This window comes from Pristis pectinata, chromosome 7 (genome assembly GCF_009764475.1).
Source record: "Pristis pectinata isolate sPriPec2 chromosome 7, sPriPec2.1.pri, whole genome shotgun sequence".
NCBI classification, from domain to species: domain Eukaryota; kingdom Metazoa; phylum Chordata; class Chondrichthyes; order Rhinopristiformes; family Pristidae; genus Pristis; species Pristis pectinata.
The window spans coordinates 67,231,883-67,246,143 of NC_067411.1; the positions used below are offsets into that span (position 1 = coordinate 67,231,883).

Genomic DNA, 14,261 nt, shown 5'->3' on the forward strand with positions numbered 1-14,261 from the left:
CAATGGCAAAGTATTTCTGCAAGTGGAGGTTGCAACTAAATCCATAATCTTACCTTGATGACAACAAGGTTCATGTTCATCTTTAATGTCAACTCTTGTGTGGCACTGGATCCCAGCTTAATATTTTGTAACCACCTTTGAAGAAATGTTGCAAAGCTCAACTGTTGGGGAACATAGTGAGAAAACTAACTTGAATGAGCTGGGTTGCTGCCACTTGAGTAACTCTGTACCTTGGCTATGGCCTTGGTTATGGTGTTAAGTCCAGATCAAGGGTCTTGACATTGATCGTCCATTTTCCTCCACAGATGCTGCCTGACCCATTGAGTTCCTCCAGCATTTTGTGTGCTGCTCCAGATTCCAGTAGTCTCTTGTGTCTCCAGCGCTCATACCAAATGGCCGTATATCCATTCAAATTTAGCAATATGTGTCATCACTAGAACCTTGAAAGTTTACACCAATTCAATTGGCCAATATTGTTCCTCTATGCGCTTACTGTGGCAGAGTTACATACAGAAAGGCCACCTATGTGAATGGCAATGTAACTTTCCCATTCACTGAGATTTAAAGAACGTCACAGCTTGTAGTTTGGTCTCCTGGAAACCTTTGTATATACTATATAAATGAAAGTGCAACAACCTGGAGGAAAGAGTGGGATGAAACCGCCTCCCAGAATAAACATCTAATTTCCAATCCTGCAATAAAGCCTCCTGGCTTTGGCCTCCAATAAAACCTTGGAAGGTTTGAATTTGGATGTGAACAAGGCATGGCTGCTGCAGTCACTTGGTGTAAAAATGGTGCTTTAGGAGTTCTGCAGAACGTGACTAAGGCAACCCTGATCAAACTATGGGCCACATAACAACATTCTGCTCCTTTGCAAATTTGACAGTGACATAATAAAGCAATTGAGTAATATACTAACAAACTGGACCTATAATTGCTGCTCCAAATCATCTTGGTGAAAAAAAAACAGAATTATTAAAAGAGAAAGGTTAGGATTTATCATAAACCAAACTTTCCTGTAATACAGAGACTTAAAGGATACTATGTTGAATTAAAGGGGAAAAAAGCTAAAGTATAAATGGAAAACATTTATTTTGATTCCCACAGATAATCAGCACTGTTCTTTGACTAGTATGGAGCACCCTCTACTGGTTAACTGTATAAAAAGTAAAACTGAATTTCAGCTGGACTTTATGCACCCAAAGCAGGAGACTAAATGTCAGTCTGATGTTGGTAATTAGGCCCCACCAGCTTTACATGGGCACATTATGGCATCTTTTGTGTCTTCACATATAGCTCACACATTGTGCACCTTAAATATTGTGTTTGCCTGCCTCATTACATGTCTTGATTCAACCATTCACTCACCTGTTGCCTCTGTTTCTGATCGTCCCACCATCATTTCTATCACTGTGCTTCATTTACCAGTCATACCAGCCATCATTCAACTCCAGACAACATATAATGTTTAGAGAAGTAAACTGGTGGTCCAAGTGTGGACCCTTCATCAGAGTTGACTTGATTTTTCGCTTTTTGGAAGCTGGAAGAACTAATACAGGTTTCCCTCCCTAGATGCTGCCTGACCTGCTGAGTTCCTCCAGCATTGTGTGTTGCTACAGATTTGATCAACAACATCCATTTATGCAAAGCATTTAAAATAGCAAGACACCTTGAGAATCATCACAGGGATTAAAATTTTCAGCGATTCCACATTTTCAGTTATTTTAGTTGTGTATCTAAAATAAGAACTGAAAATATTTATCATCTTTTCTCTTCCTTTGTTCATATATATCCTTCCCAGTATTAGTTACTTTCATTCCCTCTGTTCCCTTAGCAACTTTACCACGTCCCAATAAAATGGCTTTTGGATATTAGCAAATATTTAACTAAAACTATTTGCTTGAACAGCATTGTTCTATACTCATGATCAATTTGTGACATTCTTCTCTTAAGAACAGAGATAAGCACATGATCCCATTTCAGTAATTAGATTAAAAGAAAGATATTTCAATGTAGTTGGTAATAGAGAGTGCTGGATAAAAGTTCATAGCAAAGCAACTGAATTTCTGATCAATGAAGAAGTGTCAAATAGAATCAAACACTTCCTTACAGAAGATAGTTAAAATTCATTTCCTCTTTGTCCTGTACTTTGGAGATCAGGATGAAAAGTAACTGCTGTCCCATGTTTTCATTGCAATTTGTCTCCAAGCTCTTTAGAGACTGATTGAGAATTTGGAGATCCGTTCTTATGTCTAAGATTAAGATATCTTTATTCATCACATGTACATCAAAACACACAGTGAAATACATCTTTCGCTTAGAGTGTTCTGGGGGCAGCCTGCAAGTGTCGCCACGCTTCCGGCGCCAACATAACATGCCCACAACTTCCTAACCCATACGTCTTTGAAATGTGGGAAGAAACCGGAGCACCCAGAGGAAACCCACACAGACACAGGGAGAACATACAAACTCCTTACAGACAGTGGCCGGAATTGAACCTGGGTCACTGGCACTGTAATAGTGTTAGGCTAAATGCTACACTACCGTGCGGGATTGGGCTTTATGTTTTGAATTGTTTTATATCAGATCTACAAGAGAGCAGAGATAATCAGCAACTAAACAGTGCTATTTTACATTGTGTTTGCTGGGCCTGCGGACACTGTGAACTGACAAAATGATATTGAACTAGACTCTTTATATCAGTGCACTTGCATCATTATATAATGTTGCACCATAATTTAAGCACAATGTTGTTTATTTTCTTATTTCTGTATGGATCAGCGATCAATTAATATTCTAGGTCTTCAGAGCAACCCTCCTTAGCAGAGGATTATGGCCTGCTTTATATAATTTTAAAGGGAACAACCTTACCTGAACTGCTGTAGGAGATTGGATGATAATTAGCTGGATTGGATTTGTCCTGCCTTTTGTGAACAGGACATACCTGGTCAATTTTCCACATTGTCAAGTAGATGTCAGTGTTGTAACAGTCTACTCTCAGTCATCAGCAAAGTGATGGCAGCTGTCATCAACAATACTATCAGGTGGCATTGACTCACCCATAACTTACTCACCAATACCCAATATGGGTTTTGCCAAGATCACAGCCTTGGTCCAAACATTGACCAAAGAGCCAAATTCCTGAGGTGAGGTGAGGTGAGGTGAGGTAAGCTGAGATGTAGTGTTCCTGACATCAAAGCAACATTTCACAAAATGTGACCAAATCTCCCTGGTAAAATTGAAATCAATGAGTATCAAAGGGAAAACAATCTAATGGCTGGAGGCATACCTCGCACAAAGGAAGCTCGTTGCGAGAGGTCAAACATCCCACCCCAAGGAAGTCACTACAGGAGTTCCACATCATAGTGTCCTGAGCCTGACCATCTTCAGCTGCTTCATCAATAACCTTCCTTCCTTCAAAAGATCAAAAGTGGGGATGTTTGCTGATGATTATATAACATTCAATTCCATTCGCAACTCCTCAGCAAATGAAGCAGCCCATAACTGCATGCAGCAACACATAGATAATATTCAGGCATGAGAAGTAGCAAATAACATTCACGCTAAAAAAGTGCCATGTAATGACCATCTCCAATAAGATAGAGTCTAGCCACCTACAATTGACTTTCAAAGGCAATATCATCACTGGGTCCTGCACCCCCCTCATCATTCTGGTGTCACCCTTGACCAGAAACTCAACTGGACCAGCCACATAAATAGTCTGGCTCAAGAGATAGTCATAGGCTGAGTATCCTGTGACAATGACTTAACTCCTGACACCTCAAGGACTTCCCGACATCCAAATGGACTTTGCACCATCTGATGGAATATTCTCCACTTGCTTGGATGACTGCAGCGTAAACATCTGTCAACAAGCTCAACACTATCCAGGACAAAGCAGCTTCCTTGCTTGGCTTCCCATTAACCACCCTATTTGTTCCAACACCCCTAGTGCAGAGTGGCTGCTGTGTGTACCATCTATGAAATGCACTGCAGTTACTCACCCGAGCTATTCCAACAGCACTTCCTAAACCTGGGATCTCTTCCACCAAGCAGGACAAAGGCAGCAGATGCATGGGAACACCACCACCTTCAGGTCCCCCTCTGGGCCTTCATTATTGGATCAAAATTCTGGAAATCTCTATTCAACAGTACTGTGGGAGTACCTTCACCAGAAGGACCATAACAGTTCAAGAAGGCAGCTCACCATTGTCTTCTCAAGAGCCATTAGACTTGGTCAGTAAATGCTACCCTTGCAAGTGACTCTCAGATCCCAATAATGATTAAAAAGAATCTCACTGAGCGGAAATAGGTGGGTCTGTACTCAACAATTTTCAATCAACTTAAATGAGATTCTTGATTCCTCTCATGCATGGAACGGGTGTTTACTGGAGTGGTTTTGGTATAGGTCAAGGAGTAGATGGACACTTGCCTCATGTTCAGGAATGTGACATGAATTGCATTCGTAGAAGCTGCAGCAGAACAGTTATTTTGGAGGATGACTGCATACCACAGGCCGATATTGGGATTGGTATTGGTTTATTATCGTCACTTGTACAAGGTACAGTGAAAAGCTTGTCTTACAAACTGATTGTACAGGTCAATTCATTACACAGTGCAGCTACATTGAGTTAGTACAGAGTGCATTGATGTAGTACAGGTAAAAACAATAACAGTCCAGAGTAACATGTCACAGCTACAGAGAAAGTGCAGTGCAATAAGGTGCAAGGTCACAACAAGGTAGATCATGAGGTCATAGTCCATCTCATTGTGTAAGGGAACCGTTCAATAGTCTTATCACAGTGGGGTAGAAGCTGTCCTTAAGTCTGGTGGTACGTGCCCTCAGGCTCCTGTATCTTCTACCCGATGGAAGAGGAGAGAAGAGAGAAATCCCAGGTGGGTGGGGTCTTTGATTATGCTGGCTGCTTCACCAAGACAACAAGAGGTAAAGACAGAGTCCAAGCAGGGGAGGCTGGTGTCCGTGATGTGCTGGGCTGTGTCCACAACTCTCTGCAGTTTCTTGTGGTCCTGGGCAGAGCAGTTGCCGTACCAAGCCATGATACGTCCAGATAGGATGCTTTCTATGGTGCATCGGTAAAAGTTGGTGAGAGTCAAAGGGGATAAACCAAATTTCTCTAGCCTCCTGAGAAAGTAGAGGCGCTGGTGAGCTTTCTTGGCCGTGACATCTACGTGATTTGACCAGGACAGGCTATTGGTGATGTTCACTTCCAGGAACTTGAAACTCTCAAACCTCCCGACCTCAGCACCATTGATGTAGACAGGTACACGTACACTACCCCCTTTCCTGAAGTCAATGACCAGCTCTTTTGTTTTGTTGATATTGAGGGAAAGGTTGTTGTCATGACACCATTCCACTAAGCTCTCTATCTCCTTCCTGTACTCCGACTCATCGCTGTTTGAGATACGGCCTACAACGGCAGTATCATCTGCAAACTTGTAGATGGAGTTAGAGCAGAATCTGGCCACACAGTCATGAGTGTATAGGGAGTAGAATAGAGGACTGAGGACTCAGCCTTGTGGGGCACCAGTGTTGAGAATAATCGTGCCGGAGGTATTGCTGCCTATCCTCACTGATTGCTGTCTGTTTCTTAGAAAGTCAAGGATCCAGTTACAGAGGGAGGTGTTGAGTCCTAGGTCTCAGAGTTTCGTAACAAGCTTGCTTGGAATTATTGTATTGAAGGCAGAGCTGTAGTCAATAAACAATAGTCTAATGTATGTGTCTTTACTGTCCAGATGCTCCAGAGCTGAGTGTAGGGCCAGGGAGACGGCATCCACTGTAGACCTGTTTCGCCGATAGGCGAATTGCAATGGGTCCAGGTTGTCTGCTAGGCTGGAGTTGATGTGTGCCATGACCAACCTCTCAAAGCACTTCATGATAGTGGACGTCAGAGCCACTGGTCGGTAGTCATTGAGGCATATTACCTTGCTTTTCTTTGGTACCGGGATGATAGTGGTCTTCTTAAAACAGGAGGGAACCTGAGATTGAAGCAGGGAGAGGTTGAATATGTCCACAAATACTTCTGCCAGCTGATCAGCACAAGATCTGAGCACATGGCCAGGGACACCATCTGGGCCAGGTGCTTTCCTCGTGTTCACTCTCTGGAAGACTGATCTTATGTCCTCCACTGTGATCACAGGTTCAGCTGCGTTGGTGGCTGTCAGGGTGGATGGTGACAATCCACTTCCCTTTTGTTCAAAACACGCATAGAATGCATTAAGTTCATCAGGAAGGGATGTGCTGTTGTTAGCTATGCAGCCCAACTTCGTCTTGCAGCCTGTTATGGCATGTAAGCTCTGCCATAACTGATGGCTGGTCAGGGGCTCTATTTTGAGTCAGTATTGCCTCTTGGCATCCCTGATAGCTTTCCGAAGGTCATACCTCGATTTCTTGTACAGATCAGGATCACCAGATTTGTGTGCAGCAATCCTCGACTTCAGTAGGGAGTGGATCTCCCGGTTCATCCATGGGAGAAAGAGGACATGGAAAGTGAAGGAAAATGAGATATTCCACTCCTTAAAGGGAGAATTCATGGAACTGAAGTGCTGTTGTTTTCATGTAATTGAACAGCAGTCATGGATTCAGTGATGTGACATTTTTTCATTGCTGTCTAGGGCAACTATATTTCCTACATACAAGTATATTTCTATAAGAATTGCATCCAAGCTTAGAGAATGAACCAGTGATTAAAACACATTCATTTTAGTGCTTTAGGGATGCATATGTTAAGATTAGCCTTCTCCTTCTCTTAACTTTAACTCAGTTTAATGTAAAGAAGTTGAAGCCCTGAACGAAATCACCTCCATAGTTTCAAGCTAATGGTAACACAGTAAGGTTGTAACATTTGCCAATAGCAGGAGACCTTTAGGCCATCTAGTACAAGTACTGGTTCAGTCCACTTTCTAATTCCCTGAATCCCAATTCTTGACAAGAGCCTTCCGGGTGTTTCTTTCCATTTAAGTTTTATTTTAGCAACACCCAATCTATTAATCAGTTCCACACATATTTACAAAAGTGTATTTTTGCATTTTCTACTTCACTTTGTTGTCCTTATTCAGTAATTATAACGCCTGTCCATAAAAATACAGATGTGGTAGAAAGGCTGATTTGGATCCATTCTGTCTATCCTCTCATTCTTGAAAACACCTCCATCATATTTCCTTCTTTCAAAACAGAAAGCTTGTAGAACTATGTTTCAACCTATTATTCCTTTAAATGTTACGATCAGCCTCACCATCCTTCATTTTATCCACTCCATTATTTGAATATATTGCAGTATTTAAAGAATAAATCAGACAAGTTAATTTAATAAAGACTGAATAAAAAAAAATATTGTTTACACAATACATTTGATGAAAAGAAAGATAGGATCAAGTCTTCTAATTCTGGAATTATAAAAATTATGCAGTCAGAATAAGAAACCACAAGAAAACCACATACTGAGCAGTTTTATGGACTGAACTGATTATATTTTTGTTCTATTTGGCAAATTTCAGACTTCTATGAAGTGAAGGAATGAGATAGAACATCTATCATAAGTTTCTCAAATTGGCAGGAAATATCCACTTGAGTTGGTGTACATTTGCATACATCTTGCATAATAACACAAAATTTATGAGCAACAAAAATACAGATTAATATTCGAAATGTTGACACTTTGTGACTTGAGACACAGGGAAGGATGAAAATGTTGCACATTAATCTGTTTTCTCCAATGCTTTATATTTGTAGCATTTTCCAAGGATTATGTAGAATTTTCCAAGGGTTGTAAATTGGAATCAAAGTTTAGGAGGTAAAGCATTGACTAAACAATGAGAGGAGGTTTTTAAGCAGAGATGTTTCATCTTAGTGTAGCGGTTAGCCTAATGCGATTACAGCGCCAGAGACCCGGGTTCAATTCCAGCCGCTGTCTGTACGGAGTTTGTACATTCTCCCCACGTCTGCGTGGGTTTCCTCTGGGTGCTCCAGTTTCCTCCCACATTCCAAAGACATATGGGTTAGGAAGTTGTAGGCATGCTATGTTGGCGCCAGAAGCATGGCGACACTTGCGGGCTGCCCCTAGAACACTCTACGCAAAAGATACAATTTCACTGTGTGTTTCGATGTACCATAGAACCATACAGCACAAAACAGGCCCTTTGGCCCACCATGTTGTGCCGTCCATCAAACCACCCTCACACTATCTGACCCTTTCCTCCCGCATATCCCTCTATCTCACATTCCTCCATATGCCTATCCAAAAAACTCTTGAACCTGTCCAATGTATTTGCCTCCACCACCACCCCAGGCAGTGCATTCCATGCACCAACAACTCTCTGGGTGAAAAACCTTCCCCTGACATCTCCCCTGAACCTCCCACCCATAACCTTAAAGCCATGCCCTCTTGTGACTACATGTGACTAATAAAGATATCTAATATCTGTCTATCTCATGAGGGACAAAGGTAGGGAAGGTAAAGTCAGAGCTTCCTGGATGACCAAAAATGTAAAAAAATGAGTAGAAAAAAGAGCATATGACTGATGCCAGATTGTTAACACAAATGTGAATCAGACTAATTTACAGAAGGTTCAGTGGGGAAGTGAAATGGAGAAGAGACCTAGCAAACATGAAAGGGAATTCAACATGTGTGTAAACAGGAAAAGGATAGCAGAATGAAAAATGGGGCTGACCAGAGACAATAAAAGAAAGCTGCTCATGGAAGCAGCGGGCATGGCTGAACTACTAAATGAGTACTATACATCAATTTTAATCAAGGATGAAGGTACTGCTGGAGTCTCAGCAAAGGAGGATGTATTTAAGATTACGGATGGGCTAAAAATTGATAGAGGAGATACTAGAAAGGGCAGTTGCAGTTACAGTTGATAAGTTCCATGGTCCTGGTTGCTGAGGGAAATAATGGAGGAAACTGCAGAAGTCCTGTTTGTAGTCTTTAGGTGGTTCCCAAGTTCTGGGAAATTGCAAATGTTAAAACCCTTGCTCAAAAAATGGTGTAGGGATAAACCCAATATTTACTCTCTACTGCTGTTAAACCCAGTCAGTTTAACCTCAGCAGCAGGGAGTCAAGATCCAAGGGGCCTAGATTGAAGGTGATTGGAAAAAGAAGCAAAAGTGACACAAGGAATAACATTGTTATGCAATGAGTTGTTAGGAGCTGGAATGCACAGTAAGATACTGGAGCAGATTCCATTGCAGCATTCAGAAAGGTGGACAAGTATCTGAGAGAAAAGATTTTTCAGGGGTATGGGGAGAGCAAGGTCAGGGGAGTAGTTAGACTGCTTTTACAGAGAGCTTGATGAGTCAAATGGCCTCCTTCATTGTTGTAACATTTCTGTAATTTTGTGTAGCTTTTTCTGAGGTCTGTCTTAGTCCTGCTTTAGTAGCATTTAGGATTCTAAACCCAACTCCAGAAACTAGGGCCAAAGCTAAGTTGCCATTTTGTTTTGGTATTAACTGAATACTGAGCTGTAATATTGACAGGGTACTGAACTGTGTTGCCTTTTGGCAACAGATCAGATGTTAAACTGAAGCCCTATATGTCACAGGATCATTTACAGGAAACTAGTTGAATTCATCTGGTAAGCTGATTCCTTAACCAGTAAAAGTAAATTATGTTTTTATTTATATATTTCATTTATATTTTTAATTAAATATGGGAATATGAGGGGCATTTTGAAGACAATGAAAATAAATATTGAATGAGATATAAAGTGGTCTATCAGTTTGTTATCCTGTATTTAGAATTACACCCCCAGCATGTATAAAGCTATGCATTAAAACTATGTATTTTGTTGTGATTTCCTTCGAAATATCCAGAAGAAATCTGGGTGGCACAGTGGCGCAGCTAGTAGAACTGGTGCCTCACTGTGCCAGAGACCCAGGTTCAATTCTAATCTCGGATGCTATCTGTCTGGAGTTTGCACATTCTCCTGTGACCACATGGATTTCCTTCAGGTGCATCAGTTTCCTTCCACCTCCCAAAGATGTGTCGATTGGTAGGTTAAATGGCCACTTTAAATTGCCCCTAGTATGTATGTGAGTGGTAGAATCTGGGTAGAGTTGATGAGAATGTGCAGGAATAAAAATGGGATTAACATATGATAAGTGTAAATGAGTGATTGATGGTCAGCATGGTGAGCTGAAGACTTGTTTCTGTGCTGTATGTCTCTATGAGTCTAAATGAAAGGTGAAGCATACACGAAAAAGGGGAACACGTCCATTTTTTAAAAAATCTGAGCTTGTTCCTCATTTTGATTAGCTAGTTGTGCCCTGAAGATAGCACAACTTTATCACAAGATCTTCAAAAAATACTAGATGTACAAAAAAAATCATGATCTCTTGGTGCTAGAAGCAAGGAAGTGAATATTTCCAGAATCTGAAATTCTGAATTCAAAAAAACACTGTGGTATCCTACTTGTCAGTAACTACATCAATTTATGAGGATAATTTATTATAGCATGTGAAACAGATGATGTTGTTCAAACATATTTTCAGATTCATACACAATTTATATCTCCATAAATTTAAAACTTATTTAAAGCATACATTTCACATTTGCTATTTGTAAAATTATAAAATGGCTCCATCTATAAAAAGGAAAGATTACTTCAAGCTGTAAATTACCTTTACTTCTCTTGGTACTTGATTGCAAAATGGAGAGCTCTTTGATGTTTTGAGGTCTGTTGACATATAATGATCTCAGAATCAGAATCAAAGTCAGGTTTATTATCACTGACATATGTCAATATGTTGTTAAATTTGTTGTTTTGCATTAGCATTACAGTGCAAGACATAAAAATCACTATGTTACCAAAAATAAATAAATAAAATAGTGCAAAAGAGGATTAACAAGGTAGAGTTCATGGACTGTTCAGAAATCTGATGGCGGAAGGGTAAAAGCTGTTCCTGAAACATTGAGTGTGGGTCTTCAAGCTCCTGTACCTCCTCCCTGATGGTAGTAATGAGAAGAGGGCATGCCCCAGATGGTGAGGTTCCTTAATGATGGATGCCGCCTTCTTGAGGCACCACCTCTTGAAGATGTCCTTGAATGGTGGGGAGGGTTGTGCCCGGGATAGAGCTGGCTGAGTCTACAACCCTCCACAGCCTCTTTCGATCCTGCCCATTGGAGCCTCCATACCACATCGTGGAATACTGCCGACATACTTCAACAGCACTAAAACTGTTAACTGCACCAGTCACACAATGTCACAACTTGGATCAAGAAAAACACAAACTTTGCAGTAACAGAAACAAAACAGCTTACTAATTTAGCAGAAAGAGCATAATTTATCATTCAAAGATACAAATAAAATTAATATCCAATTAGCTAGATAGGCCATTTTATGAGATTGCATCAAAGATTGAAGAGGTGTGGGTAATACATAGATTGTTAGCTTTTGCTGAATTATGAAATTATAAAAATATAATAAAAAGCGATATATAAATTTTGTTTTTCCAGTTGAATGCAGTACAAAAGTAAACTTATTTGAATAGCAAAATTGTTAAGAAATCAAGTTTTTTCTTACAGCACAGAAGGCAGTAAGGGAAATAATTAACTCTTATTGCAGCCCATCAATAACAATAATATACACAGTACCAGTGAAATTGGTCATAGTGCATTTTCATATCCATATATTCCATACAACCCAGCAAGGAAGCCTGGGCTACAAGCATTGTAAGGTGCAAAGAATAACAAAAGGTGGCAAAACAAATACTAAGGGCTACAAAAGAGCATTAAAAAAACACGAGATCAAAACCAACACAAAAATGTTACAAATATAGTAATATTCCTATAATCCACCATCTGATTGTTCGGATTCTCGTGCTCTCTTTAACACCTCAGGGCCATGGTTCCCATGCTCCATGTAACACACTGGGGCCTTAGCTCCCATGCTTCCATTAACACATTGATTTCACTACTCCTGCACTCCCTTCACATAAATTGGGACCCTGTTTCCTGTGTTCCTTTGAAACTTAACAGGTTTGCTGGAAATGTTATTATACATTTGAAAAAAATACTGAATTAGTAGTGTGTTGGAGTATTAATTAGAATAACATCCAACGGTCTGGAAAATTTGCCTGTCTGGCACCACCAAAGTCCTGTGGGTGCCGAATTAATAAATTTATTGTATTAAGAAACTGATTATGAAAATGCTCAAATTGGTGAATGGGAAGTTGGCCTTTATATCAGGACAACTAGGATACTAAAGGCAATAAGTTATGCCACATTTATACAAAGCCCTGGTTAAACAGCTCTTGGGGTAATTTAAAACTTTTTTTATACAGCACGGTAACAGGCCCTTCTGGCCCAATGAGCCCGTGCCACCCAATTACACCCTTGTTAAGCTATTAACTCGTACATCTCTGAAATGTGGGAGTAAACCGGAATACCCAGAGGTAACCCACACAGTCACGGGGAGAGTGTACAAACTCCTTAAAGACAGCAGTGGGAATTGAACCGTGATTGCTGGCCCTGTAATAGCATTATGCTAACCGCTACGTTACCATGCTTCCCGTAAATGTTGATCAATTTGGGCATCATATCTAAGGCTGGATTTAGTAAATGATCATAGATTTACCAAAATGGTAGTTGGGCTCTGAGAGTTAAATTACAAGGATAGATCACCAAAATGAGGATTGTATTCCCTTAGAGTGAAGAGGAAATTTGATCAAAAATTTCATATTTATAAGAGCAACTTGTAATCAAAACAGAGATAAGATAGTTCTGTTCGTCTATTTTGCAGGAATGGATAGGCATAGTCTTAAAAATTACATTCAGATTGTGCAAGGGTGGTTTAAAAACATTCTGAAAGACTAACAATTGCAGATAGCAACTGATGTCAATCATTAATTTTAACTAAAAGATGAAAGGTTTATTTTAATCAGTGGTATTAAGGGATATAGAAGAATACTGCTTAATATAGTATTAGGTCACAAGTCAGCCATTGATTGGTGGAACAAGTTCTGAGACTAATTGAATCCTTTTCAGGATGGTTGTCACTGACTTCCAGAGGGTTCAGTGTTGGGACCACAACTTTTCACTTTATACATTAATGACCTGGATGAAGGAACTAATGATAAGGACAGGTAGTGTTGTGAAGGCAGGGAGTCTGCAGAAGGACTTGGACAGGTTGGGAAAGTGGGCAAAGAAATGGCAGATGGAAGACAGTGTAGGGAAGCGTAAGGTTATCCATTTTTACATCAAGCCTTATTGAATTTTACACAAAATAAACTACTTTACACTACTCAAAATATTTTGTAAACAGAAGTTGTGGCTTTATTCTGAACAAGATCCACGAAACAGCTAAAAGCTGAATAATCTTTTTTTCTGGTGATTTTCTTGCATCTATTTACCCAAGTTATAGAAGAGAATAGTCCAAAACTCATGAGTTGGTCTCAGCAAAATCCTCAAATAGTGGACTGACCAAAAGGTTTGACTAAGAGTGTGATAGAATGTTAATGTAGGGAATTGTATAAATTGTAAATCAGAGGCACATTTAACAAAGGCATTTGCAATAATCAAGGGAAACTAATCTCCATATAGACTGAGCAAACCTTGAGGTAATAGTATGGAGTGTACGTGAATGAGATAGTTTACTCAATCAGTATGTCAAGGAACCAACATAGAATAAGCCATTTTGAATCAAATATTGGTCAATTAAAAAGGTTTAATTAGTAACCTGGTGGTTAATGGTCTTTAGGGAAGAGTGATCAAAATATGATAAAATTGTATATAAAGATTTAAAGAGGTTTCTTTCGATCTGAAATCAGGTTCATAAGTTTAAACAAGGAAAACTACTTGAGACATAAATTGGGAAAGGTAGATTAGGAAAATAAATTATAAGGTATGATAATAAACAAGAAATGGCTAATATTTAAATAATTAATACAATTGTTTACAACAAATATATATTGCTTTATGGCACAAAAACCAATAGGAATTGTGGTCCAAATTTTGCTAACAAGAGTAGTCGAAGATTAAATTCAAGCAAAGGAAAAGGCTTATCATGTTCCAAAGGAGCAATGAGGATTGGCAAAATGTGAGAATCCAGTCCAAAACATTCAAAGGAAAGTGAAAGAAGAAGTGGGAGTAACCTAGTGAGAAGTGGTCAAAGATGATAAAGATGTGGGTACCTTACATCTGAGACAAGAGGAATTATATTAGGGTGTAATGAAATAACAGAGAAATTAACAAATATTTTTGTAAAGAAAGAGATATAGCACAGTAACAGTTCCTTCAGCTTAA

At 39.7% G+C, this 14,261-nt stretch overlaps 1 long non-coding RNA gene across 1 annotated transcript in view; it reads right to left on the reverse strand.

Annotated features, from left to right (window-relative positions):
- Positions 1–14,261, reverse strand: part of LOC127572772 (uncharacterized) — a 61,340-nt gene that overhangs the window by 25,935 nt on the left and 21,144 nt on the right. Inside the window, exon 2 of the long non-coding RNA XR_007956685.1 lies at positions 10,640–10,695. This is a non-coding gene — a long non-coding RNA (uncharacterized LOC127572772). The remainder of the gene's footprint in view (positions 1–10,639; positions 10,696–14,261) is intronic.